Source organism: Mirounga angustirostris, unplaced genomic scaffold (assembly GCF_029215605.1).
Source record: "Mirounga angustirostris isolate CCGP_5_RB_7025 unplaced genomic scaffold, mMirAng1.0.hap1 SCAF_5, whole genome shotgun sequence".
Classification (NCBI taxonomy): Eukaryota; Metazoa; Chordata; class Mammalia; order Carnivora; family Phocidae; genus Mirounga; species Mirounga angustirostris.
Window position 1 is genome coordinate 17037842 of NW_026991713.1, and position 24303 is coordinate 17062144.

Below are 24303 nucleotides of genomic sequence, written 5' to 3' on the forward strand. Positions count from 1 at the left end.
GGCTCCCTGCTCAGTGGGGGTCTGCTTCTCCCTCTACCCCACCCCCCTGCAAGTGGTCTCTCACGCTCTCTCTCTCAAGTAAATAAATAAAATATTTTTTTAAAAAAAGATCTATACATAATGAGGTCAATAACTAAGCATTCTAATGATACTATTTCACAGGATAATAGGCATACAGTCTGGTAGATACAATCAGAAGGACTACGTACAAACAAGAGTTAAATCATGGGAGAGGCCTTGAAGGAAAACTTTTTTTTTTTTTTAACATTGCTAAATTGTGTACAGTTTGCACTGTTACCCTTTTCTCATCCTACACTACCTACCTCTCTTATCTATCTCATGTTAGGAACGTTTTGCAAGTTTACATATTCTGATTACAAACTGTTACAGGGCTCTGAACTGTTATTCAGAACAGAGAAGTCTCTATTAGTTTAAAATGAATACTTTCAAGTTCACAAAAGCTGTCTTCCTTTGAGGCTGCCAAACTGACCACCTACACACCAGCTGTAAGTCCTTTATTTCCTTGGCGAGGAATACAGGAGAGAGGTGACTACAGAGACTCAAAGCAGAACCAGCATATTTTTGTATGGCTTTTCCCTCTGCACTGGTGGGATGCTGCCAAAGTAGCTTCCTATGTCCCTGTTCCCCCATCTCCATCTTTTGTCACTTTTTATTTTGATAGGATTTCGGATTTATGGACAAGTGGCAACAGTAGTATAACTCCTATATACCTTTTACCCAGATTCAAAAATGGATACATTTTGCTCCATTTTCTTTTTGCTTTATCTTAGTCTTTTCTCTCTCCCCACACCACACACCCACACGATTCTTTTTTAATAATCTGAGAGCCAAATTGCAGCCTTTGTGCCTGTTTATCCATCAATACTTGAGTGTATACATCCTCAGTACAAGAATATTTTTTGACATAACCAGAGGGCAATGAACAGAATCAGAAAATTTGACATGAATATAGTACTATTATGTAATCTACTGTTTGTATTCAAATTTTAACTGTCTCAATAATGTCCTTTATAATTTTTCCTTCCGGTCCAGGACCTCAAACAGGATCATGCCCTGCATTCAGTCCTCCCAAATCAATCTGTGACAGTTTCTCTGTCATCTTTTGTCTTTCATGACTTTGACAGCTTTGAAGAAGGTAGGCCAGAGATTTTGTAGAATGGCCCTCAATTTGGGTCTCCCTTCTGTTTCCCCGTGATTAGATTCAGATTGTGTATTTTTGGCAAATACACCACAGAAGTGATATTAGGTCCTGCTCAGTGATATCTGGAGGCACATGATGTGAATTTGTCCCATTACTGGTAACGTTAACTTTGATCACTTGGTGAAGGCGGTGTCTGTCAAACTTCCTCACTGCAAAATTACTAGTTATGTCCTTTCAGTTAACTACTATTTGTGGGGAGATACATAAACATACTGTCTCGTTAAACTTTCACTCCTTGATTTTCTAATTATTTCATTCGTATCCTATGTGTTAGTTGGTATTGTACTTTGAGAAAGAGCTTTCTCTTCTCCTGTTTACTTATTTATGTCAGTTTTGACTCATGGGTTTTTATGCTGTTTAATGGGTTTTAATCCATTACTGTATCATTTATTTTGACACTAAAATGGTCCCCAGTGGGAGCCCTTTCAATCTGCAAACCTCTCCTTTTTATATGTTACCATCTTTCTTTGAGTACTTCTTTAATTTCTGGTCCAGCTGTTTCAGGCTCCTTTTGTACTTTTCCTGCCCGAGTCATGGAATTAGCCTTTTCTCCAAGGAGCACAGGTTCCTGTTAATGTTGAGAATGGTATTTAGAGAGTAAGATCCAGATGTTAGGTGTGCTAATTGCTACAGATGTGCTCTAACTTTTAGGCTCTGTCATTGTAGAGGGCAAGGAAACACACATGTATACACTCATATCCTCATGTGAATATTTATTTCTATATTTGTCTGTATTTTAAAACATCAAGAATGAGAAACTTGCAGCAGTATGCTGGAACCAGGTTGAACCAGCTCACAAGGGCTGATTACTAAATAATTGTAATTTTGTGAGCTGATATTAGCTTGAAATCAGCCATCAGAGTATTTATACCATAGCAATTGGCAAATGCTACAGATCAAGTTTGTGCACCACTGGAAATCTGCCTTCCATTATCCTCAAATTTTTGTTCAGAATACTTAGGTTACATGGCAAAGGGAATTAAGGTTGTTAATTGGCTGGACACCTTGATCTTAGTTCAACTCATATTGGACTTTAATCTACAGAACTGTAAGATAACCAATGTTTTCTTTAACCCACTACGTTTGTGGTAATTTGTTACAGCAGCAACGGAAAATGAATATTCATAGCATATATGTTTTTTCTGTCAGGGAGTTTTCTCTCAGCGTAATGTCAGTGAGATTCATCCCCTTTGTTGAGTCCATAATCTGTTTCATATTATGGCAGAGTAGTGTTGTATTATGAAATCCCAAAATTAGTTTTGCCATTCTCATATTGACAAACGTCTCCTTATTTCCAGTTATTAGAATACTATGATAAAGCTGCTATGAACAGGTTTGTTTTTGTTGTTGTTGTTTGCCTCGAAATGTGACATTTATTCAAAGAAAAAGAAAAGAAAAAAAAAGACAAGATGTCCATCCCTGGGCTCCCTTCCCTCCCCCCTACTGCTCCTCTTCTGTCCCCCGAGGACTGGACCTTGGCTAGGGCTAGGTAGCAGGACAGCTCCTCTCAGATGAGGTCAGCAATACTGAGGGACACCTCCTCAGTGGAGGTGTTGAGGAAGGTCTCGATGTTTCAAAGAGTCCTCTTGGCTTCTTCTGTCACCCTGTTAAAAGCCACACCCTTACAGCCAAATCATCCACCAGGACCAATTCTGTGGATATAGTTTTCCCTGTCGGTGGGAAGGTCCTAGTTGCTGACTACAGAAACCTGCTGCACATCAGCACCTCTGGCCACCAGGTCAGTGGTAATCAATACTCTGCTAGACCAGAGCAAAACTCTCTCATGATTACATTTCATGCCTTGTGGTCCACATCTCTATGCATGGCAGACACAGTGAAGTCTCTGGCATGCATCTTCTCAGCGAGCCAACCAACCTTCCCGTGTTGACTATGACTACCTGCGTGATGCTCAGGGTATCATACAAGTCACACGGCGTGTCCAGCTTCCACTCCTCTCACACTGATGTAGAACTGGTGGATACCCTCCAGGGTCAACTCCTCCTTCTTGACCAGAATCCCAGTGGGGTCCCTCATGAACTTCTTGGTCACCTCCAGGACATCAGAAGGCACTGCAGCTGACAGCAAACCCCCTGGGTGTTGTTGTTGAGCTTTTGAAATATGTCCTTGAATCCATGGCTTAACATTTCATCAGCTTCATCCAGTACAAACATTTTGATGTATTTGAGAGATAGGTATTTCTAGTTAATCAAACACATGACCTGGGGTACCCACGATGATATGGGGAGCTTCCATTTGCAGCTTCTGCACTTCAGCATGCATGTTGGTTCCACCAATGCAGGTGTGGCAGGGGGCACCCTTGTAATGTCCTAATGTCATGATTACCTTCTGCATCTGCTGAGCCAACTCTAGTGGGTGTCAGGACCAAGTCTTGCATAGCATTTAGATCCAGTTCAGTTTGCTGCATAATCCATATGGCGAAAGTGACTGTTTTCCCAGTCCTAGACTGGGCTTGAGCAATCACAAAATAACCCTTGATACAAGGAAGAATGGCTTGCTGCTGGATGGCAGGAGGCTTCTTAAAACCATTTGTGTAGATGTCACAAAGAAGGGACGCAGAGAGGTTCATGTCACCAAAGCTGTAAAAAAATCTCATTTTAGTTACTCTCGATGACGCCTTTGGGCTCCATCTCACCAGGGCCACTGTCTCTGGATTAGAAATCCTGACTCACAGATATGATCCTTAGAAACTAGACTATGAGCAATTTTCTATACTCTTTTTTTGAGGGGGAGGATATACGAGCATCCATTCAAGAGAATGGTTACAAATACTGAGTTTTGCTTGGTTCTTAAACCAGACAATATCAGCAAGGTCACATCTTCATCCCTAGAAGAATAGTCAATGTGCAGATGTCCCTGAAAAAGAGCTCAGCCACCAGCATCCCAGTATTGCACAAAGCCTGTCTGCTAGCAAAAATCCAACAAGGTCAGGTTAAAGAAGCTAGAACAATGCAATATATAATAAAAATTTTAAAATAAATTAATAATTCTGTTGAGAGTGGAACCAGAACAGAAAGTCAAAAAGCCAGTAGCAGCACCACTAAAAGGGGGGTAAATCAAAATGTATCCATTCATTCATTTTAGGAAGAAAATAATTGAGCATCCATTCAGGGCTGACAACATTGTGCCAGCCTGGGTTATAAAGACTCTGCTGACAACCTAGTAGGGACACGGACAGATAAGTAAACAGTATCTGTCCATAACTTATCTTTTAAGTTCTATGATCATGCTCTTCACTGGGTGTCATGGAAGCAGAGACATGCTTAAGTCCTGGGTATGGACCCAGGAAGGTGTACAAGAGACTGGAGTGTCCTCATTAATGAGAACAGGAAGTTCAAAGCCCACAGGCAGGAACTTGTGGGCACAGTTGAGGAACAACAAGAACCTGATAGTAGTCAAGGACAGCAGACCTATGCTTCCTCAGGGGTACGTTCTAAAGACACCAGAGAGGGGCGCCTGGGTGGCTCAGTCATTAAGCGTCTGCCTTCAGCTCAGGTCATGGGCCCAGCGTCCTGGGATCGAGCCCCACATCGGGCTCCCTGCTCGGCGGGAAGCCTGCTTCTCCCTCTCCCACTCTCCCTGCTTGTGTTCCCTCTCTCCCTGTCTCTCTCTCTGTCAAATAAATAAATAAAATCTAAATAAATAAATAAATAAATAAATAAAGATACCAGAGATAGGGAACCCTTGAAACATTACCATGTTTGTGGAGAGAAACTCCCAATAGTGACCAATGAACAAGGTGCTTTAAAAGAAATATAAACATCATACTGAACTTCTTTCAATTCCTCAAAATCCCCTCCCCACCTTTTTTGTTAAAGGAGCTAGGACTAACCTCTACCTGGAATACTCTCTCCTTCTTTTCCTATCCCCCCTCCTAAAATTTCTATCAGCATGGCTAGCAATCCTTTAGATTGCAGCTAAAATCACTTCCTCTTTGACACCTGGGTGTCTCAGTCGTTAAGCATCTGCCTTCGGCTCAGGACATGGTCCTAGAGTCCTGGGATTGAGCCCCACATCAGGCTCCCTGCTCAGCAGGAAGCCTGCTTCTCCCTCTCCCACTCCCCCTGCTTGTGTTCCCTCTCTCGCTGTCTCTCTCTCTGTCAAATAAATTAAAATTAAAAATTAAACATTAAAAAATAAATAAAATAAAATCACTTCCTCTTATAAGTCTTCCCTGACCCCCACTGTCTCCCTGACCCCCAAACTTTGGAAGATGCTTCTGCTTTGTACAGCTACAGCGTCCTCAGACTTTCCCTATCATACCTCTAGATTTTGTGGTCACTGTTTATATAGTTGTCTGCCTTCCCTGATAAACAATGCAGTGGTAGCCACCGGAGTATTATCACCATTCACAGCAGTGGAATCTGAAGTACATCGTAGAGCAATATCTCAATTCCTCGTCTATAAAACAGGCATAACCAGGATACCTTAGAGAGTTGTTGTGAGCACTGAATGAGTTCATATAGACCAGGCGCTTAGAACAGTAGACCCTCACAGAGGTTCTCATACCAGCTCCTGACTCTTCTCATCATCCGCCATTTCGGCAAATGGCAACTCCAGTCTTCTGACTGCTTGAGCCAAAAACCTTTGGAGGCATTCTTAACCACCTTTCTCTTTCTCTTTTTCTCTTACCCCTCATTCAATCCATCAGCAAATTCTGCCTGTCAACTCTCCTCTCAAATGATCCAGAGTGCAGCACTTTCTTACCACTTCCTCTATGACCACCCTGGTCTGGGCCACCATCTCACTCACCTGGATTTTTTTTTTTTTTAAGATTTTATTTATTTATTTGTCAGAGAGAGAGACAAGCACACAAGCAGGGGGAGTAGCAGTCAGAGGGAGAAGCAGGCTCCCTGCTGAGCAAGGAGCCCGATGGCAGGACTCCATCTCAGGACCCTTGGATCAAGACCTGAGCCAAATGCAGACGCTTAACTGACTGAGCCACCCAGGCATCCCCCTCTCACTTGGATTACTGAAATAGCATCCTTACTGGTCTTCCTGCTTCCACCCTTGCCCCTTCACTCAGCTCTCCATAGTCATCCCTTTGAAACCTAGGTCAGAGTGGGACACTTCTCTGCCCAGATCCTTTCAGTGGTTCCTGTCTCAGAGTGAAAGCCAAAGTTCTTATGATGGCCTACAAGCCTCATGACTTGCCTCTAGCTACTTCTCATTCCAGCCACATAGGACTCCTTGTTTTTGCTTTGTTTTGTTTTTTTAAGATTTTATTTATTTATTTGACAGAGAGATAGAGAGAGAGCACAAGTAGGCAGAGTGGCAGGCAGAGGGAGAGGGAGAAGCAGGCTCTCCGCCGAGCAGGGAGCCGGACGTGGGGCTCAATCCCAGGACCCCAGAATCATGACCTGAGCCAAAGGCAGCTGCTTAACCGACTGAGTCACCCAGGCGCCCCTCCTTGCCGTTTCTTGAACACTTCATACACACTTCTGCCTCAGGACCTTTGTGCTTGCTGTACCTCTTCCAGATAGCATAGTTGTTCCCTCACTCCTTTCTGCTCAAACCAGCAAGACCTCTGTGGATTACCCTGTATAAAACCATCTCCCTTCTCTCTATACCCCGAACTCTCCAACTCTTTTTCCTGTTTTATTTATATTCATAGTAGTTATTGCCATGTGGAATATATACATCTACATATATACCTGTATATAGATATCTGTATTCATATACATGTACATGTCTGACTGTTTGCCTTTCCCCACCTGAATATAAACTCTGTAAGGCAGGCATCTGTTTATTTTGTTCATGGCTATATTCCCAGAGCATGAAACAGCATGGCGTTTAGTAAGTGCTCAATAAATATTTGTAAATAAATTAATGACTACTGTTATTTGGTACACAGTAGTAGGTCCACCATAACTACTTATTGCATGAATGAACAAATGAACATTCCAGAGTTTCCCAGGAAAGGCATTGATAATGGGGGTGGGGGGGCTCAGGTGAAAGAAACAGGGACATGTATCCACAAACATCTGCTGCATGGGCTGCATGTTTTTGGAATCATGGTTTCTTTTAATCATTGTTTAAAATGAGTGTTTTATATGATTTGTGTGACCACTTAAGTTTCTAAACCTCAGTGATCATCAGAATTATCCACAGAGATTTGTATTCAATCAGTCTTATTTAATTGGGAATTTAAGTAAGTTTGACCAAGAATTTAACCCTGTGTTTCCTTATATGAAAAATGGGATTATGATACCATCCACATAGGGTGTAAAGGATAAAATAAAAATATTGTCTGTGGGGTATCTCACACATAGTATTAGGTACCCTTTGCTTCTGCTCATTTTTTCCTAAAGTTTAGAGGTTAAGTTCTTAAAAGCAAGTCATATTCCTTGCTCTCTAAAAATTTAGGTTTGATTTCATCTTCAGTCCAGATCTCTGCTTTGAGTTCCAGATTTATTTTGCAAATATATGCTCGGCATCTTCACTTGGATGTCTCATAGATAGAGACATCGAACTCAACATACTTAAAGAACTCAGACTTGTCTCTTTGAGACCTCTCCCTCCAGGTTCCCCATCTCAAGGAAGAGGATGACCTCATGCTAGAAACCTGAGAGTCATTTTTGGACACTTTTCTTTCCCTCACCTTTCACATGCAGCCAATGATCAGGTGCTTACAGATCTAATTCTGATTGATTTCCTTGATCCACCATCTTCTACTCTCCATTGCCTGCAGACTGGTCTTCACACACCCTCCGCTGCTCCCTTCTTGCTCAGTCTCCGCACTGCAGCCAGAAATGTCGTTTACAAATACGAATTGGATCGTATGCAGATGGATCCTCTCCAAATCTTCAGTGGCTTCCTTTTGTCCTTAGGATTAAATCCAAAGTTTTCAATATGGCCCTCAAGTCCTGTACCCATGTCTCCTTCAGCACTAGCTGCCTCATTCTAGCCACAGGTGGAGCCCCGTCCTACCCAAGAGCCTTCAAACCTGCAGTTTCCACAGCAACAAGTGCACTCCCCACCCCACCCCCTTCCCTTTGTTGTCAGACCTACTCTTCCTTACTCTTCAAGGCTCAGATTAAATGTCACTTCCTCAAAGAGATCTTTTTTACCCCTAGAGCCAACAGACCGGTCCCTTTGTTAAACACTGTCATAACTCCTGGGCTTTCTTCTAGCAACCATCACAGCAGTGATTAATATAGATCTTCAATTCTAAGCCACTTGCTTCACATTTTAAGTTGCCAGCTATCAGGCAGAAGAGGAAGTAATGTGATCACTGTTGCCCATACACATTAGGATCTAATTTTTCAGAAAGGGTTGTCTCTTGACTCAATTCTACCCTGAGCTATTTTCAGAGTTGAAATTTAATTTGAATTTGGATTCCAACTTAAAGTTTAAAATATCTAAAAAAAAAAACAAAAAAAAAAACCACACACACTATCTTGTGGCATACAGAATGAGAGCACCCCGTAAATAGAAGGTTGCCCACCACACACCAACTAATGAAATTTAGGGCAGCTGAAACTACAGGCTCCGTATCAATCAGAAAAAAATGGTGGTAGATTTTCAAAGCTGGGAGAGGGTGGTTTCTCCCATTCAAACTTCATGCAGAGGTCTTGAAAGACTGCAACGACCCCAGGGAGGAAGACTTACCTGGTTGGAATTTTACTTCTGGCAAACTTCTAAGAACAGCTATTTACCTTCAAGTGATATGTGATTCAGAACAGTAAGAACAAAACCCACTTGGAAATACAGTCAGAACCGTTTTTCCATATTCTTTGCAATTATCCTTTCATTCTTAAATGGTGTTTAGGTTGTGAAGAACACCTGCATTCACCATTATAAAAAGCATTACTGCAGATGGTCAAGACTGATACATAAACACGCTTCACCCAGAAGGTTAAGGTCAAAACTCAATGTGATTGCAAAGCACAAAAACAAACAAGAAAAAACTGGATAAATGTATGCTCTCGTGTCCCTTAGCACCTGAAAAGCTGCTACTAAATCACCGCTGCGACTGAGTTGGTGGAAGCTCTGCGCTGAGGAATGGAGTGGTTCCATGGTGTCCTCATATAAAACTGGAGAATTAATTTTTAAAATGACTGTCTTTTGGAATAAGTGCCTGAGGACTGACACCTTTGTTTTGGTCACTGGACTATCCCGCAGGCATAGGTCATTACCTGAGTCATACCAAAGGTGCTCAATAGTTAAGAGTTGGAGGTTTTACGCTGCAAACTTGGGTCACTTTTACCTAGATCGTGGCGAACTTGAAAAGTCTTGGCATCCCAGCCATCTCTCCACTGCGCGCACGCACTTTGCTTCTACGGCTCTCTCCCCGCCTGGGAAGGTGCTGGGAGCGGCCCTCAATCCCATCCCGTTACTGGTCCACCCGCTTCTCTCTCCGACCCGCTAGGCACGGCCCTCAATCCCATCCCGTTACTGGTCCACCCGCTTCTCTCTCCGACCCGCTAGGCACGGCTCCTTCAGCGCTGCTCTGCGCAAGGGCAGGCACAGTGTTACACGCCTTGGTCTTCATTCCAGTCTGCGAGAAGGAAGCACGAATCCAGCCACCAGGAGGCCCCTGGTCTGAGCACAGAAATCATGAGTCACAGATTTGGGGGTTCGGACCTAGGAGCAGCTGGCGATGTGGATGGGCGTGGGTCTGCGGGCATGGAGGGGGCTGCCGAAAGGCCACAGCCCCTCCTCCCGGGCGCGGTTCCCTGAAGACTCCCGCCGTGCTCTCTTCCATCCCGCCGCTCCCCCCCCACCCCCCAGCCCGCGGCTTTCAGGGTGCGGCCGGGGGTCGGGGAGGGGCGGCGCTCGCGCTCCAGGTCGCCGCCCCCGCGGCCACATCACCAGGCGCTCGCTTCCCCTCGGGCGGCGGCGCGGCTGCGCGTGCGCGGGACAGCCGCGCGGGGGCGGGGAGCGGCGGGCCGCGGGCGCCGGCTCCCGGGCTGTCAGCGCGCGGCCGCGAGGGCGCGAGGAGGCGCGCGAGCAGGAAGGAGCCGCGGCCGGGGGCAGCCGCCGCCGCCGCCGCCGCCGCCGCCGTCGCGGGGGGACTAGGTGAATGCTCCTTCCATCCCCCGCCCCGCGTGCCTAGGTCGCGTGTGAAGAGGCGGGGCCCCCTCTCCTCACACCGGCGGGCGCGCCGGAGCAGGTGATAATGGAGGGGAAGTCTGGGCTTTGGCCGTGACGCGGGGTTCGGGCGCATCCCAGGTACTGGAGGGCGGTGGGGCGGGCCCGGACTGGGACCCTGCGGCCGGGGCGCGGGAGGGCCGGGGCTGTGGGGAGCGGCCGCGCTCCCCTCCCGAGCCGCCGGGCCCCCCTCCCCCCCGGGCCCCCGCGCCTGCCCCACCTCGGGCGGGACGGCAGTCCGGCCCTGGCCGCCGGCCGCGGAGCCGGGCAGCTGCGGGTGGTCGGCCCCGGGCCCGGGACGCTGGGCCCCGCAGCCGGGGGGAGGTGGGGGGGGTGGCTGAGTGACGGGTGGAAGGTGAGCTCGGATGGAGACGCCGCCAGGCGGGCTCGGGCACACCCCAGCTCCATCGCTTCGGGGCTCGGCCGCCTCTTTCATTCTTTTCTTTATGTAAGTGAAATGTATCTCAATTAAAAAAAAAAACCCAGGGTGCCTGGGTGGCTCAGATGGTTAAGCGTCTGCCTTCGGCTCAGGTCATGATCCCAGGGTCCTGGGATCGAGTCCCACATCGGGCTCCCTGCTCCTTGGGAGCCTGCTTCTCCCTCTGCCTCTCTCTCTCTGTCTCTCATGAATAAATAAATAAAATCTTTAAAAAAAAAAACAAAAAAAAAAAAACAAAACCCAAACGTCCATCTACATTAAGAGATTACGTTTTCGTATGTAATTACGTATGTTACCTTTACAAGTCTATTACACATATATGTCATCTTTCTGTAAATGAACACTTGTTTGTTTTTTAATTGAGATATACTGCACCTACCATAAAATTCATCCTTTTAAAGTGTGGCTTTTATTATAGTCACAAAGTTTTGCAACTGTGACCGCTCTCCTGAACATTTTCATCACCTCAAAATGAAACCCTGTACCCATTAGCAGTTATTTCTCATTTCTCCCTTACCCAACCCTCTGGCAAACGCTAATCTTCTTTCTCTATGGATTTGCCTAGTCTGGAAATTTCATATAAAAGGAATCCTACAATATGTGGCTTTTTGTGTCTGGCTTCTTTCACATAGCAAAATGTTTTCAAGGTTCATCCATGTTGTAGGGTGTATCAGTACTTTGTGTTGGTGTTCCATAATATCACATATTGTTTATCCGCTCATCACTTGATGGACATTCAGGATGTTTCCACTTTTTGGCCCTTGTGAATAATGCTGCCATGAACATTTGTTGCAAGTTTTTATGTGGGCATATGCTTTCATTTCTCTTGGGCGTCTGTGTGTTTAACTTTTTGTGAAACTGCCAAACTTTTGCATAGTAGCAGCATCCTTTTACATTCTGGCCGAACACTGTATGAGGGTTCCGGTTTCTCCACATATTCACCAACACTTGTGATTTTCTATTGGCTAGTTTTGTTATAGCCATTCTAGTGGGTGTGAAGTGGTATTGATTTGCATTTACCTAAGGACTAATCATGTTGAGCATCTTCTCATGTGCTTATTGGCTGTTTGTATAGCTTCTTTGGAGAAATGTCTATTCAAATAATTTGCACATTTTTTAATTGGATTATTTGTCTTTTTTTCCCCTTACATGTTTTTATTGTTGTATTATGTTGTTCATTTATGGAAAAAAAAATTAGGTTTGGGGGCTATTACTGACTAAAAAAGCCAACCAACCTGATAGCAAGCAACATAATGCTTCTACTTGAGGAAAATTGAATAAGGGCCATTAATGTTTTTCAGAATACCCTACCTGTCAATTCTTGGGCATCTTACCTCCTGTTTCCCTTTCTTATATCTTGAGAAAAGCCACAAAAGGTATGCTATGACCAGATTCAAGAGAGACCACACACAGTTGGTGTTTCCATATATTCATTGCTTGGTTTGAAAAAAGTCCCAGTTACCACTTTAATTACAAATAATTTATTTTGATGGCTGGCTAAACAAACTACTAAAAAATGGCAAACACCAATTATTCAATTAAAATTTCATTTGCTTAACTTTTCAGGCAAAGTGGAAGATCTTGTTTTCCTAAGTTTTTGTAGTCTTTTATTACAGTTAGACTCATCTGTGGGTGGCAAGTAAATATTTTTGATGGCGCTGAAGTTAAGAGCCACGTACAGCTGAATGAATGCAGCTATGCTTATTTAGTGGTTAATTTATGAGTACACACAAATACAGCATTAGCCTTAGCTCTTTTATAGCAAAAACCACCGAAAAAGACATGACACCTGCCTCTCAGGAGTTCAAGCTCATTTTCCTATTACTCTAATGTTACTGTTCAAAAATATACTTCCAAACTTCAGAAATGTTATAGAAAATAAAATTAAAGATTTCCAAGTGGAATTAATGGATAAGCTACTGATTAAAAGTGTGAAGATCAGTCCAATCCTGCTTTTCAACTACTAAATTATAAAACAATGGAAATGTTATTTAACCCATTTATGCCTCAATGACTTTCTTAGTAGAATGAATAATTTTTTTTTTTTAAGATTTTATTTATTCATTTGAGACACAGAGAGAGAGAGAGAGAGCATGAGCAGTGGGAGAGGCAGAGGGAGAGGGAGAAGCAGACTCCTGGCTGAGCCAGGAGCCCGATGTGGGGCTCGATCCCAGGACCCCGGGATCATGACCTGAGCCGAAGGCAGACGCTTAACCATCTGAGCCACCCAGGCGCCCCAGAATGAATAATTTCAGTATATAACCTGAGTGTATGTTTTCTTTTAGCTAATGGGGTGATTATCAAATATATTGAAAAAAAATAATCTATCCAACCTAATAGTGATTGTTACTGACTCATCCAATAGATATAAAAGTATCCCATAGCTATAAATGTTTTCCATGTTGGCTTTCTTCACATCCTGGAGTTTTTAGGACTTATTGAGGACTGAAAGTCGAGGGCAATGTAAAATGGGAACAATCTGGGGGACATGACCCCTAGGAAATGGTGGTCAGAGCAGATCTGCCTCCTTTATGGTGAACTTCTAGGCACCTCTCATCTTTTCTCTGAGATTACTGTAGTTACATTTCTGTAGCTTAAGAATAATGTGTGTGTGTTTTAAAATATATATAAAAAATAATAAAACATAGGTATCTCCAGTAGGGTTCAAAGGTTAGGACTGTCAGTCAGTTATTCTGTCATAATGTGAATGGATTTAATCAGATTGCTTTCCACCTGATCAGCTACACTGAGGAAATGGGAATTTTGACTTGAGGAAGGATAGGAGAGGTAGGTAGTATGGGATCATGTAACATTTTGGAGGTTTGACAAAACTTGTAGTATTTCCAAAAGTGTGGGTGTTGAAAATGGAGATCTTTGGAGAACATAAAGGGTCTGGAAGAAGAGAAAAGAAAAGCAAGATTGAGAATTTGGAAAGGAAGGTTGTAAGATATTAAGATAGATTCAGTTTATTTAGACATTTTTGCCCAATAGAAATTCTAAATAGGAAAAGGTGGAAGAACCTTCTTTTCATCCCTTCCTCTTCTCATTCCCTTCCTCTTCTCCTTTTCCCCACCTTGCTTCTCCATGCTACTCTTCTCCTAGGACCCAGAAGTCAGATTGCAATGACTATTGTTCATGGGTAATAAGCTTTTCAGTGTGCTAATTAACACCTCCTCTATCTCCAGATTCTGGTCAAATTGAGATCAGAGTCAAGAAACCAGATGAAGATTAGAATACTGTTAAAATACAGTTTCATTGCTATTTCTGGTAAAGCTGGATTGGAGAATTTAGTTTAGATCTGTGCTTACTCTGTTCCTTCTTAATTTACCTACCCAGAGGAAACTGTAGCGCCTAAAAAGCTGCGGGTCAGGTCTCCCCTGCCAGGAAGGAAAAGTTCTGAATCAGGAAGTTGTCCTCCCAGGAGTTGGAATGGAGAGGGAGACTTTCCTTGAAGGCGTCCAAGTGGGAGAGAGCCAGTGAGAGTTCGGGGGTGGGGCCTGTCTGGAATATTGACCTTTATCCCTTTCTTAACCCTTAGGTCAGTCACTTTCTCCAGGAATTGCAGATGGGGTAAAGAGAAAGAAAAGTGTCCCTTTAATACCGTTTTCTCCTACTTAGGGGAGTGAAAGTCCTGTTGTCTTTGTAGAGAGGGAAATTAGCAGGTCCTCTTATCAGTTTGATGTTTTGTGATCAGTGTTGTGGTGGTTTTGTAGGCTAACCCAGGAACTTAATAATTTACAGAATAGGAACTGAGAATTTGTTTTCCTTGGAAGTAGCTAAACCTCTGAACAGTTTTTAAGTGGATGATTGTTTCATTGTGTGGATATAGATTATTAAGTCTATATCCTAACTTTTTTACTCCTCAAATATTTACTGAGTGTCTAATACGTAATAGGCACTAGTCTAGGCCCTTGGGATTCAGCAGTGAACGAGAAAGGGTCCTTGCCTTTATGGAGTTTACAGCCTAAAAGACAACTAGTGCAAGAACAATCACAATAAAGTATAATACATGTTAGAAAGTTCAGGGTACTTTGGGACCACAGAGGAGGGGGAACTCATCTGGGAGGGTCAGGGGAAGTGTGGTTAAGAGCTAAAGTCACAGGGACGCCTGTGGCTCAGGTCATAATCCCAGAGTCCTGGGATCAAATCCCGCATGGGCTCCTTGCTCAGTGGGGAGCCTGTTTCTCTCTCTGCCTGCTGTTCCCCCTGCTTGTTGTCTCTCTGACAAATAAATAAAATATTAAAAAAAAAAAAAAGCTAAGGTCACAAAGTAGAATAGGAAGTAGCCAAGTAAAAGGGAAGAGTGGGGATGAGCAAGAGTTTCAGGAAAAAAAGAACATATGGAAAGGCCAAGAAGTGAGAGAGGGTGGTATACTAAAGTAGTATTTTTCTTTTTTATTTTATTTTATTATGTTAATCACCATATATTACATCATTAGTTTTTGATGTAGTGTTCCATGATCCATTGTTTGTGTATAACACCCAGTGCTCCATGCAGAACGTGCCCTCTTTAATACCCATCACCAGGCTAACCCATCCCCCACCCCCTCCCCTCTAGAACCCTCAGTTTGTTTCTCAGAGTCCAAAGTCTCTCATGGTTCATCTCCCCCTCTGATCTCCCCCCCTTCATTTTTCCCTTCCTGCTATCTTTTTTTTTTTTCAAGATTTTATTTAGTTATTTGAGAGAGAGAGAATGAGAGAGCACATGAGAGGGGGGAGGGTCAGAGGGAGATATCTTTTTTTTTTTAAACATATTATGTATTATTTGTTTCAGATATACAGGTCTGCGATTCAACAGTCTCACACAATTCACAGCGCTCACTGTAGCACATACCCTCCGCAGCGTCTATCACCTAGCCACCCCATCCTTCCCACTCCCCACCACTCCAGCAACCCTCAGTTTGTTTCCTGAGATTAAGAATTCCTCATATCAGTGAGATCATATGATACATGTCTTTCTCTGATTGACTTATTTCACTCAGCATAATACCCTCCAGTTCCATCCACGTCATTGCAAATGGCAAGATTTCATTCTTTTTGATGGCTGCATAATATTCCTGTGTGTGTGTGTGCACACACACACACACACACCACATCTTCTTTATCCATTCATCTGTTGATGGACATCTTGGCTCTTTCCATAGTTTGGCTATTGTGGACATTGCTGCTATAAACATTGGGGTGCACATACCCCTTCAGATTCCTACATTTGTCTTGGGAGTAAATGCCCAGTAGTGCAATTGCTGGGTTGTAAGGTAGCTCTATTTTCAACTTTTTGAGGAACCTCCATACTGTTTTCCAGAGTGGCTGCACCAGCTTGCATTCCCACCAACAGTGTAGGAGGGTTCCCCTTTTTCCACATCCCCGCCAACATCTGTCGTTTCCTGACTTGTTAATTTTAGCCATTCTGACTGGTGTGAGGTGGTATCTCATTGAGGTTTTGATTTGGATTTCCCTGATGCTGAGTGATGTTGAGCACTTTTTCATGTGTCTGTTGGCCATTTGGATGTCCTCTTGGAAAAAAAAATCTGTTCATGTCTTCTGCGCATTTCTTGATTGGATTCTTTGTTCTTTGGGTGTTGACTTTGAGAAGTTCTTTATAGATTTTGGATACTAGCCCTTTATCTGATATGTCATTTGCAAATATCTTCTCCCATTCTGTCGGTTGTCTTTTGGTTTTGTTGACTATTTTTTTTTGCTGTGCAAAAGCTTTTTATCTTGATGAAGTCCCAATAGTTCATTTTTGCCCTTGCTTCCCTTGCCTTTGGCGATGTTTCTAGGAAGAAGTTGCTTTGGCTGAGGTCAAAGAGGTTGCTGCCTGTGTTCTCCTTTAGGATTTTGATGGGCTCTTGTCTCACATTTGGGTCTTTCATCCATTTTGTGTCTATTTTTGTGTGTGATGTAAGGAAATGGTCCAGTTTCATTCTTCTGCATGTGGCTGTCCAATGTTCCCAACACCATTTGTTGAAGATTGTCTTTTTTCCATTGGACATTCTTTCCTGCTTTGTTGGAAGATTAGTTGACCATAGAGTTGAGGGTCCATTTCTGGGCTCTTTATTCTGTTCCATTGATCTATCTGTCTGTTTTTGTGCCAGTACCATACTATCTTGATGATGACAGCTTTGTAATAGAGCTTGAAGTCTGGAACTGTGATGCCACCAGCTTTGCTTTTCTTTTTCAACATTCTTCTGGCTATTCAGGGTCTTTTCTTGTTCCATACAAATTTTAGGATTATTTGTTCCATTTCTTTGAAAAAAGTTGATGGTATTTTGATAGGGATTGCACTGAATGTGTAGATTGCTCTAGGTAGCATTGACATCTTCACGATATTTGTTCTTCCAATCCATGACCATGGAACGTTTTTCCATTTCTTTGTGTCTTCCTCAATTTCTTTCATTAGTATTTTATAGTTTTCTGAGTACAGATCCTTTGCCTCTTTGGTTAGATTTATTCCTAGGTATCTTATGGTTTGGGGTGCAGTCGTAAATGGGATTGACTCCTTAATTTCTCTTTCTCTGTCTTGTTGTTGGTGTATAGGAATGCCACTGATTTCTGTGCATTGATTTTATATCCTGCCACTTGACTGAATTCCTGTATGAGTTCTAGCAGTTTTGGGGTGGAGTCTTTTGGGTTTTCCACATAAAGTATCATATCATCTGCAAAGAGTGAGAGTTTGACTTCTTCTTTGCCGATTCAGATACCTCTTATTTCCTTTTGTTGTCTGATTGCTGTGGCCAGGACTCCTAGTACTGTTGAATAGCAGTGGTGATAGTGGACATCCCTGCCGTGTTCCTGACCTTAGAGGGAAAGCTCTCAGTTTTTCCCCATTGAGAATGATATTCACTGTGGGTTTTTCATAGATGGCTTTTATGATATTGAGGTATGTACCCTCTATCCCTACACTCTGAAGAGTTCTTATCAAGAAAGGATGCTGTACTTTGTCAAATGCTTTTTCTGCGTCTATTGAGAGGATCATATGGTTCTTGTTCTTTCTTTTATTAATGTATTGTATCACATTGATTGATTTGCGGATGTTGTACCAAACTTGCAGCCCAAGGATAAATTGCACTTGGTCATGGTGAATAATCCTTTTAATGTGCTGTTGGATCCTATTGGCTAGTATTTTGGTGAGAATTTTTGCATCCATGTTCATCAGGGATATTGGTCTGTAATTCTCCTTTTTGATGGGGTCTTTGTCTGGTTTTGGGATCAAGGTAATGGTGGCCTCACAAAACGAGTTTGGAAGTTTTCCTTCCATTTCTATTTTTTGGAACAGTTTCAGAAGAATAGGTATTAATTCTTCTTGAAATGTTTGGTAGAATTCCCCTGGGAAGCCATCTGGCCCTGGGCTTTTGTTTTTTGGGAGATTTTTGATTACTGCTTCAATTTCCTTAGTGGTTATAGGTCTGTTCAGGCTTTCTGTTTCTTCCTGGTTCAGTTTTGGTAGTTGATACATCTCTAGGAATGCATCCATTTCTTCCAGATTATCTAATTTGCTGGCATAGAGTTGCTCGTAATATGTTCTTATAATTGTTTGTATTTCTTTGATGTTGGTTGTGATCTCTCTTTCATTCATTATTTTATTTATTTGGGTCATTTCTCTTTTGTTTTTGGTAAGTCTGGCCAGGGGTTTATCAATCTTGTTAATTCTTTCAAAGAACCAGCTCCTAGTTTTGTTGATCTGTTCTACTGTTCTATTTCATTGATTTCTGCTCTGATCTTTATTATTTCTCTTCTCTTGCTGGGTTTAGGCTTTATTTGCTGTTCTTTCTCCAGCACCTTTAGGTGTAGGGTTAGGTTGTGTATTTGAGACCTTCCTTTTTTCTTGAGAAAGGCTTGTATTGCTATCTACTTTCCTCTTAGGACTGCCTTTGCTGCATCCCAAAGATTTTGAACACTTGTGTTTTCATTCTCATTTGTTTCTGTGAATTTTTAACTCTTCTTTAATTTCCTGGTTGACCCATTCATTCTTTAGTAGGATACTCTTAACCTCCATGTATTTGAGTTCTTTCCGACTTTCCTCTTGTGATTGAGTTCTAATTTCAAAGCATTGTGGTCCGAATATATGCAGGGCATGATCCCAATCTTTTGGTACTGGTTGAGACCTGATTTATGACCTAGGATGTGATCTATTCTGGAGAATGTTCCCTGGGCACTAGAGAAGAATGTGTATTCTGTTGCTTTGGGATGGAATGTTCTGAATATATCTGTGAAGTCCATTTGGTCCAGTGTGTCATTTAAAGTCTTTATTTCCTTGTTGATCTTTTGCTTAGATGATCTGTCCATTTCAGTGAGGGGGGTGTTAAAGTCCCCCACTACTATTGTATTGTTGTCGATGTGTTTCTTTGATTTTGTTATTAACTGGCTTATATAATTGGCTGTTCCCATGTTAGGGGCATAGATATTTACAATTATTAGATCTTCTTGTTGGATAGACCCTTTAAGTATGATGTAGTGTCCTTCCTCATCTCTTTTTATAGTCTTTGGTTTAAAATCTAATTTTTCTGATATAAGGATTGCCACCCCAGCTTTCTTTTGATGTCCATTAGCATGGTAAATGGTTTTCCATCCCCTCACTTTCAATCTGGAGGTGTCTTTGGGTCTAAAATGAGTGTCTTGCAGACAGCATATCGATGGGTCTTGTTTTTTTAATCCAATCTGATACCCTGTGTCTTTTGATTGGAGTGTTTAGCCCATTTACATTCAGGGTAACTATTGAAAGATATGAATTTAGTGCCATTGTATTGCCTGTAAGGTGATTGTTACTGTATGTTGTCTGTGTTCCTTTCTGGTCTATGTTGCTTTTAGGCTCTCTCTTTGCTTAGAGGACCCCTTTCAATATTTCTTGTAGGGCTGACTAGTTTCGTGTTTGCAAATTCCTTTAGTTTTTGTTTGTCCTGGAAGCTTTTTATCTCTCCTTATATTTTCAGTGACAGCCTATCTGGATATAGTATTCTTGGCTGCATATTTTTCTCATTTAGTGCTCTGAATATATCCTGCCAGTCCTTTCTGGCCTGCCGGGTCTCTGTGGATAGGTCTGTTGCCAATCTAATGTTTCTACCTTTGTAGGTTACAGATCTCTTATCCTGAGCTGCTTTCACGATTTTCTCTTTGTCTCTGAGACTTGTAAGTTTTACTATTAGATGTCAGGGTGTTGACCTATTTTTATTGATTTTGAGGGAGGTTCTCTGTGCCTTCTGGATTTTGATGCCTGTTTCCTCCCCCAAATTAGGGAAGTTCTCCGCTATAATTTGCTCCAATATACCTTCTGCCCCTCTCTCTCTTTCTTCTTCTTTTGGGATTCCAATTATTCTAATATTGTTTTGTCTTATGGTATCGCTTATCTCTTGAATTCTGCCCTCGTGATCCATTAGTTGTTTATCTCTCTTTTTCACAGCTTCTTTATTTTCCATCATTTGGTCTTCTATATCACTAATTCTCTCTTCTGCCTCATTTATCCTAGCAGTTAGGGCCTCAATTTTTGATTGCATCTCATTAATAGCCTTTTTGATTTCGACTTGGTTAGATTTTAGTTCTTTTATTTCTCCAGAAAGGGTTTCTCTAATATCTTCTGTACTTTTTTCAAGCCCAGCTAGTATCTTTAAAATTGTCTTTCTGAACTCTAGTTTCGACATCTTACTAATGTCCATATTGATTAGGTCCCTGGCAGTCGGTACTGCTTCTTGTTCTTTTTTTTGAGGTGAGTTTTTCCGTGTTGTCATTTTGTCCAGAGGAGAATAGATGAATAAGAGAACAAAATGCTAACAGGGTAGCGATGACCCTAGAAAAATAGATACTAAACAAATCAGAAGAGACCTTCCAGAAAGTGGTCGCTTTTCTGTTCAGAGAGTTGCTGCTATTCTTTTCTTTGATCTTCTGTTGAGTTCGTAGGTGTTCAGAATGGTTTTGATCCCTATCTAGCTGAATTCCTGGGACCAGACGAAATTTAGGTCTCCTACTCTTCCGCCGTCTTGCTCCTCCTCCTGTATTAACCCTAAAGTAGTATTTTTCAAACTGCAGGTACTGTGGCACTCACGAGTAGATTATAAATTTAGTTTAGTGGGTTGTGACCTGCATGTTTTAAAAAGAAATCAAATAGAAAGAAGAACCTGTCACACATATTTACTAGATTGTGAGATGTAAAGTTTGAAAATCTGCAATAGAGGAAGCAGAGAAAAAGCCTAGTGTGAAAACAGCCAGAGGTCTTAGGTGGGTGGAAATAATGATGATGCAGGATTTACTTAGCCTTATTAAAGAATTTGCATTTATCGTAGAGGAAATGAGAAGCCACTGAAAGTTTCAATAAGGAGCTGATTAGATTAATATTTTCTAAAGATCATTTTGAGTGTCCACTGTTTCTCTATTTGAATATAAACTACAAATTCTTTGGCCCAATGTTACAGGTATTCCAAAGTTCATTCTAATCTATTTTTTCTAAAAAATCTTTCCACTGTTTTTGGTACTGGAACCTCCCATTTCATAAAGATTTATAGTCTGGCTAAGTGCCTTTGCACTGACGGAAAGGTCTGCTTAAGAGTAGATCTTGCTTCTGTCTTACTCATGTTGAACCTCTGGTATTTAGCTTAGTGCTTGGTACTCAGTAGGGATTAAGCAAATCTTTGTTGATAGAGTCTAAACATTCTTAATTTTAGCACTGTTACATAGTAGTAGAAATGACCTTGGCATTTCTAATAATACTTGCTTTTGGAAAAAGGAAAAAGTTTTATTAGAAATTCTTCTTTTTGGGGCGCCTGGGTGGCTCAGTTGGTTAAGCGACTGCCTTCGGCTCAGGTCATGATCCTGGAGTCCCGGGATCGAGTCCCGCATTGGGCTCCCTGTTTGGCAGGGAGTCTGCTTCTCCCTCTGACCCTCCTCCCTCTCATGCTCTCTGTCTCTCATTCTCTCTCTCTCTCAAATAAATAAAATCTTTAAAAAAAAAAAAAGAAATTCTTATTTTGGGTGACTGGGTAGCTCAGTCATTAAGCATCTGCCTTTGGCTCAGGTCATGATTCCAGAGTCCTGGGATCGAGTCCCACATCGGGCTCCCCCTCAGCGGGAAGCCTGCTTCTCCCTCTCCCACTCCCCCTGCTTGTGGTTCCTCTCTTGCTGTGTCTCTCCCTGTCAAATAAATAAATAAGATCTTTAAAAAAAAAAAAAAAAGAAATTCTTCTTTTCTCAGTTGGAATCATGTTAGTGATAGAATCATACTGATTTATTTAAAAGATAATTTAACAAAAAGCACTCTTATGATATATTAAAACAGAGAGAAGAAAAAGAACAACAGATTTTCTGATTAGGGAGTTTTTCTTCCCAAGGAGTACAGAGCAATGACAGATCATTCATGAGAGGAGGCAATCCAGCAGTCATTTATATTTTGTTTGGATAGGCATTTTTCTGAGCACTCACCAAAAGACAGTTTTATAAAGATGGCTAGGAAGAAAGAGAATAAATTAGATTAAAATGTATCAATCATATGAGCTTAATGGAGAGGCAACAGAAAAAAAATTTTGGTCTTAGAAGAAGTAAAAATAGAATATCCATATACCCCAAAGAACTTACAAGTAAGAATCTAATGATGTCAGTTTGTTGCCAGAGAATGATTGTACTCTCACAGTACTGTGACTTCACAGAATTAGATTGTGAAACCCAACTGTGAAGGAAAAATTCTTTAAGTGTATAGTTTCGATAAGTGGCAAGAGAAGTTATGAAAAATTCATGAAAGGTAGAGAGATTTCAAATTCTGATTCAAATTTCTCTTTAATATACTTTTGAGATGTGGAAACTTGGCTAATTAGTTTTGTAAATCAGATTTTATGCAGCTTAAACATGTGTGTTAGAATCTAATTTTGCTAATATGGGATGGCTTTTTAAAATTACATACTGAATTTTATATTTTTATGTTCTACAGAGTCCTATTTTAAGCAATGCATCGTAGAACCTAAACTGAAACTGCTAACTTGTATAAATTTATCCCAAGGAAATAATTCTAAGTATGGGAAATTATTATGCACAAAGATGTTCATTTTCATTACAGTGTAGTTTAGTCAAGAAAATGTCCTGCTATAGGGAAATGATTCATTAAAATATGGCAGTGAGCTTGAAATTTAACCATTAAAAGTGCTATTTTAGAGCAATGATTTCTTATTTATTACTTTTTAAATTGAAAAATAAAAAGTGCTCAATATAAACAAAAATCCAAATAATATAAAAATATGCAAGATTTAAAAAGTGAAAATGGTATTTCAAGTCCTTCCTTACCCTACACCGCCCCCCCCCCCAACCTAGGCCAACGTAGTTCTTTAGAAGTAAATACTCTGAGCACTTTTGTATCTGTCCTTCCAGACCTTTTTCTAGCCCAGTGGTTTTTTAATTGTGCTCCCATGAGGGGGCTTCTGGTTCTTCTCAAGTTGGGTAGGTGAAGACTGAGTGGGTGGGAACCAGGGTACTAAACCCTGTACTGCTTTGTTTGTTCCTATTTCATATATAGGGATTTCACATAGGATTTAATTTAAACAAATAATTGCTCTGCATTAAAAAAAAATGTTTAAAAACTATGGACCTAATTTAGAAATGAAGTCCTAAGCCCCCTAGGGGATTCCAGATCAGGATTCCAGATCTTACCCAGTTTACCATTTTGCTACATGATGACAGGAATGTTCTACACAGACCTGTCTCTTGATTTCCCCAGTAGTCTTCTGGCTGCTAACCAGTCACCTTGTTAGAATGCACTCCCCCTTCACCCCCCACCCCACCACCCCTGCCTTTTTTTCCCATCTCTCTAAATCTTACCTGTTCTTTAAGGTTCTGCTCACCATTGTTTTGTTCATTCCTTCTTTCAACATATTTTTAGTGAACACCCACATTTTGACTAATACTGAATGGGAAATATGTAGAATTTTGTATCAAAAGCTCATAAATTAGTAAAGGATGACCTTCATGTAAATAAGGGCAATAATGTTTTTTGCAAAGTAAGCGCATTGTGGGGGTGGGCAGGTATTAAAAATAGAAGTGGTCTCTTCCTTCTACAGATTTATGTGGCACTTATTAAAAAAGGGCAATTTATGATACAGCTAAATTTCTGGGTCTTCAGTAAATACTTGCTCATTTATTAGTTGAGTAATAGAAGAAAATGCCCAGAGTTCACCTGTGAATTAGGGTTGAGACTTAAGAAGGAGCGATTTTCATTCTTGAGCCATCAAATGTGTTAAAAAATAACTTGAATCTAATTTACTGGATTCCATTATTGGGCATGAGCAGAGCTGAGAACGAGCCTTGGAAGGACCTTGGTTGTGTCATTCTCGTCCCCCAGGGCCATGTACCTGGTGTGGAAGGATCATACCATAAAATGCCAGTAGTGTCTTCCTTATCACTAGCCGGTTAGTCAGGAAGTCATGAATTCAAGATCTTGCATCTTCATCTTACTGACTACAACTTGGGCAGATTCCTTAACGTCTTCGAGACTCAGTTTCCTAAACTGCAATGTGTGAACATGTGTGTCTCCCAGGTTTTCAAAAAAGATTATGTGAGAGTC

At 41.6% G+C, this 24303-nt stretch overlaps 1 protein-coding gene and 1 pseudogene across 4 annotated transcripts in view; one reads left to right on the forward strand and one right to left on the reverse strand.

The window, feature by feature from the left end:
* Positions 1-702: 702 nt before the first annotated feature.
* On the reverse strand, positions 703-3870 carry LOC123837825 (eukaryotic initiation factor 4A-I-like; annotated as a pseudogene).
* Positions 3871-10132: 6262 nt separating this feature from the next.
* The window catches only part of SLC41A2 (solute carrier family 41 member 2), a 114099-nt gene continuing 99928 nt past the window's right edge, over positions 10133-24303 (forward strand). The window contains exon 1 of one of the 4 annotated variants that reach the window (XM_045872696.3): positions 10133-10261. The gene's annotated coding sequence lies outside the window, so the exon portion shown is untranslated. Of the gene's footprint in view, positions 10415-24303 lie in introns of all 4 variants that reach the window. The other 3 variants (XM_054506859.2, XM_064590695.1, XM_045872695.3) reach the window with 3 other exon arrangements.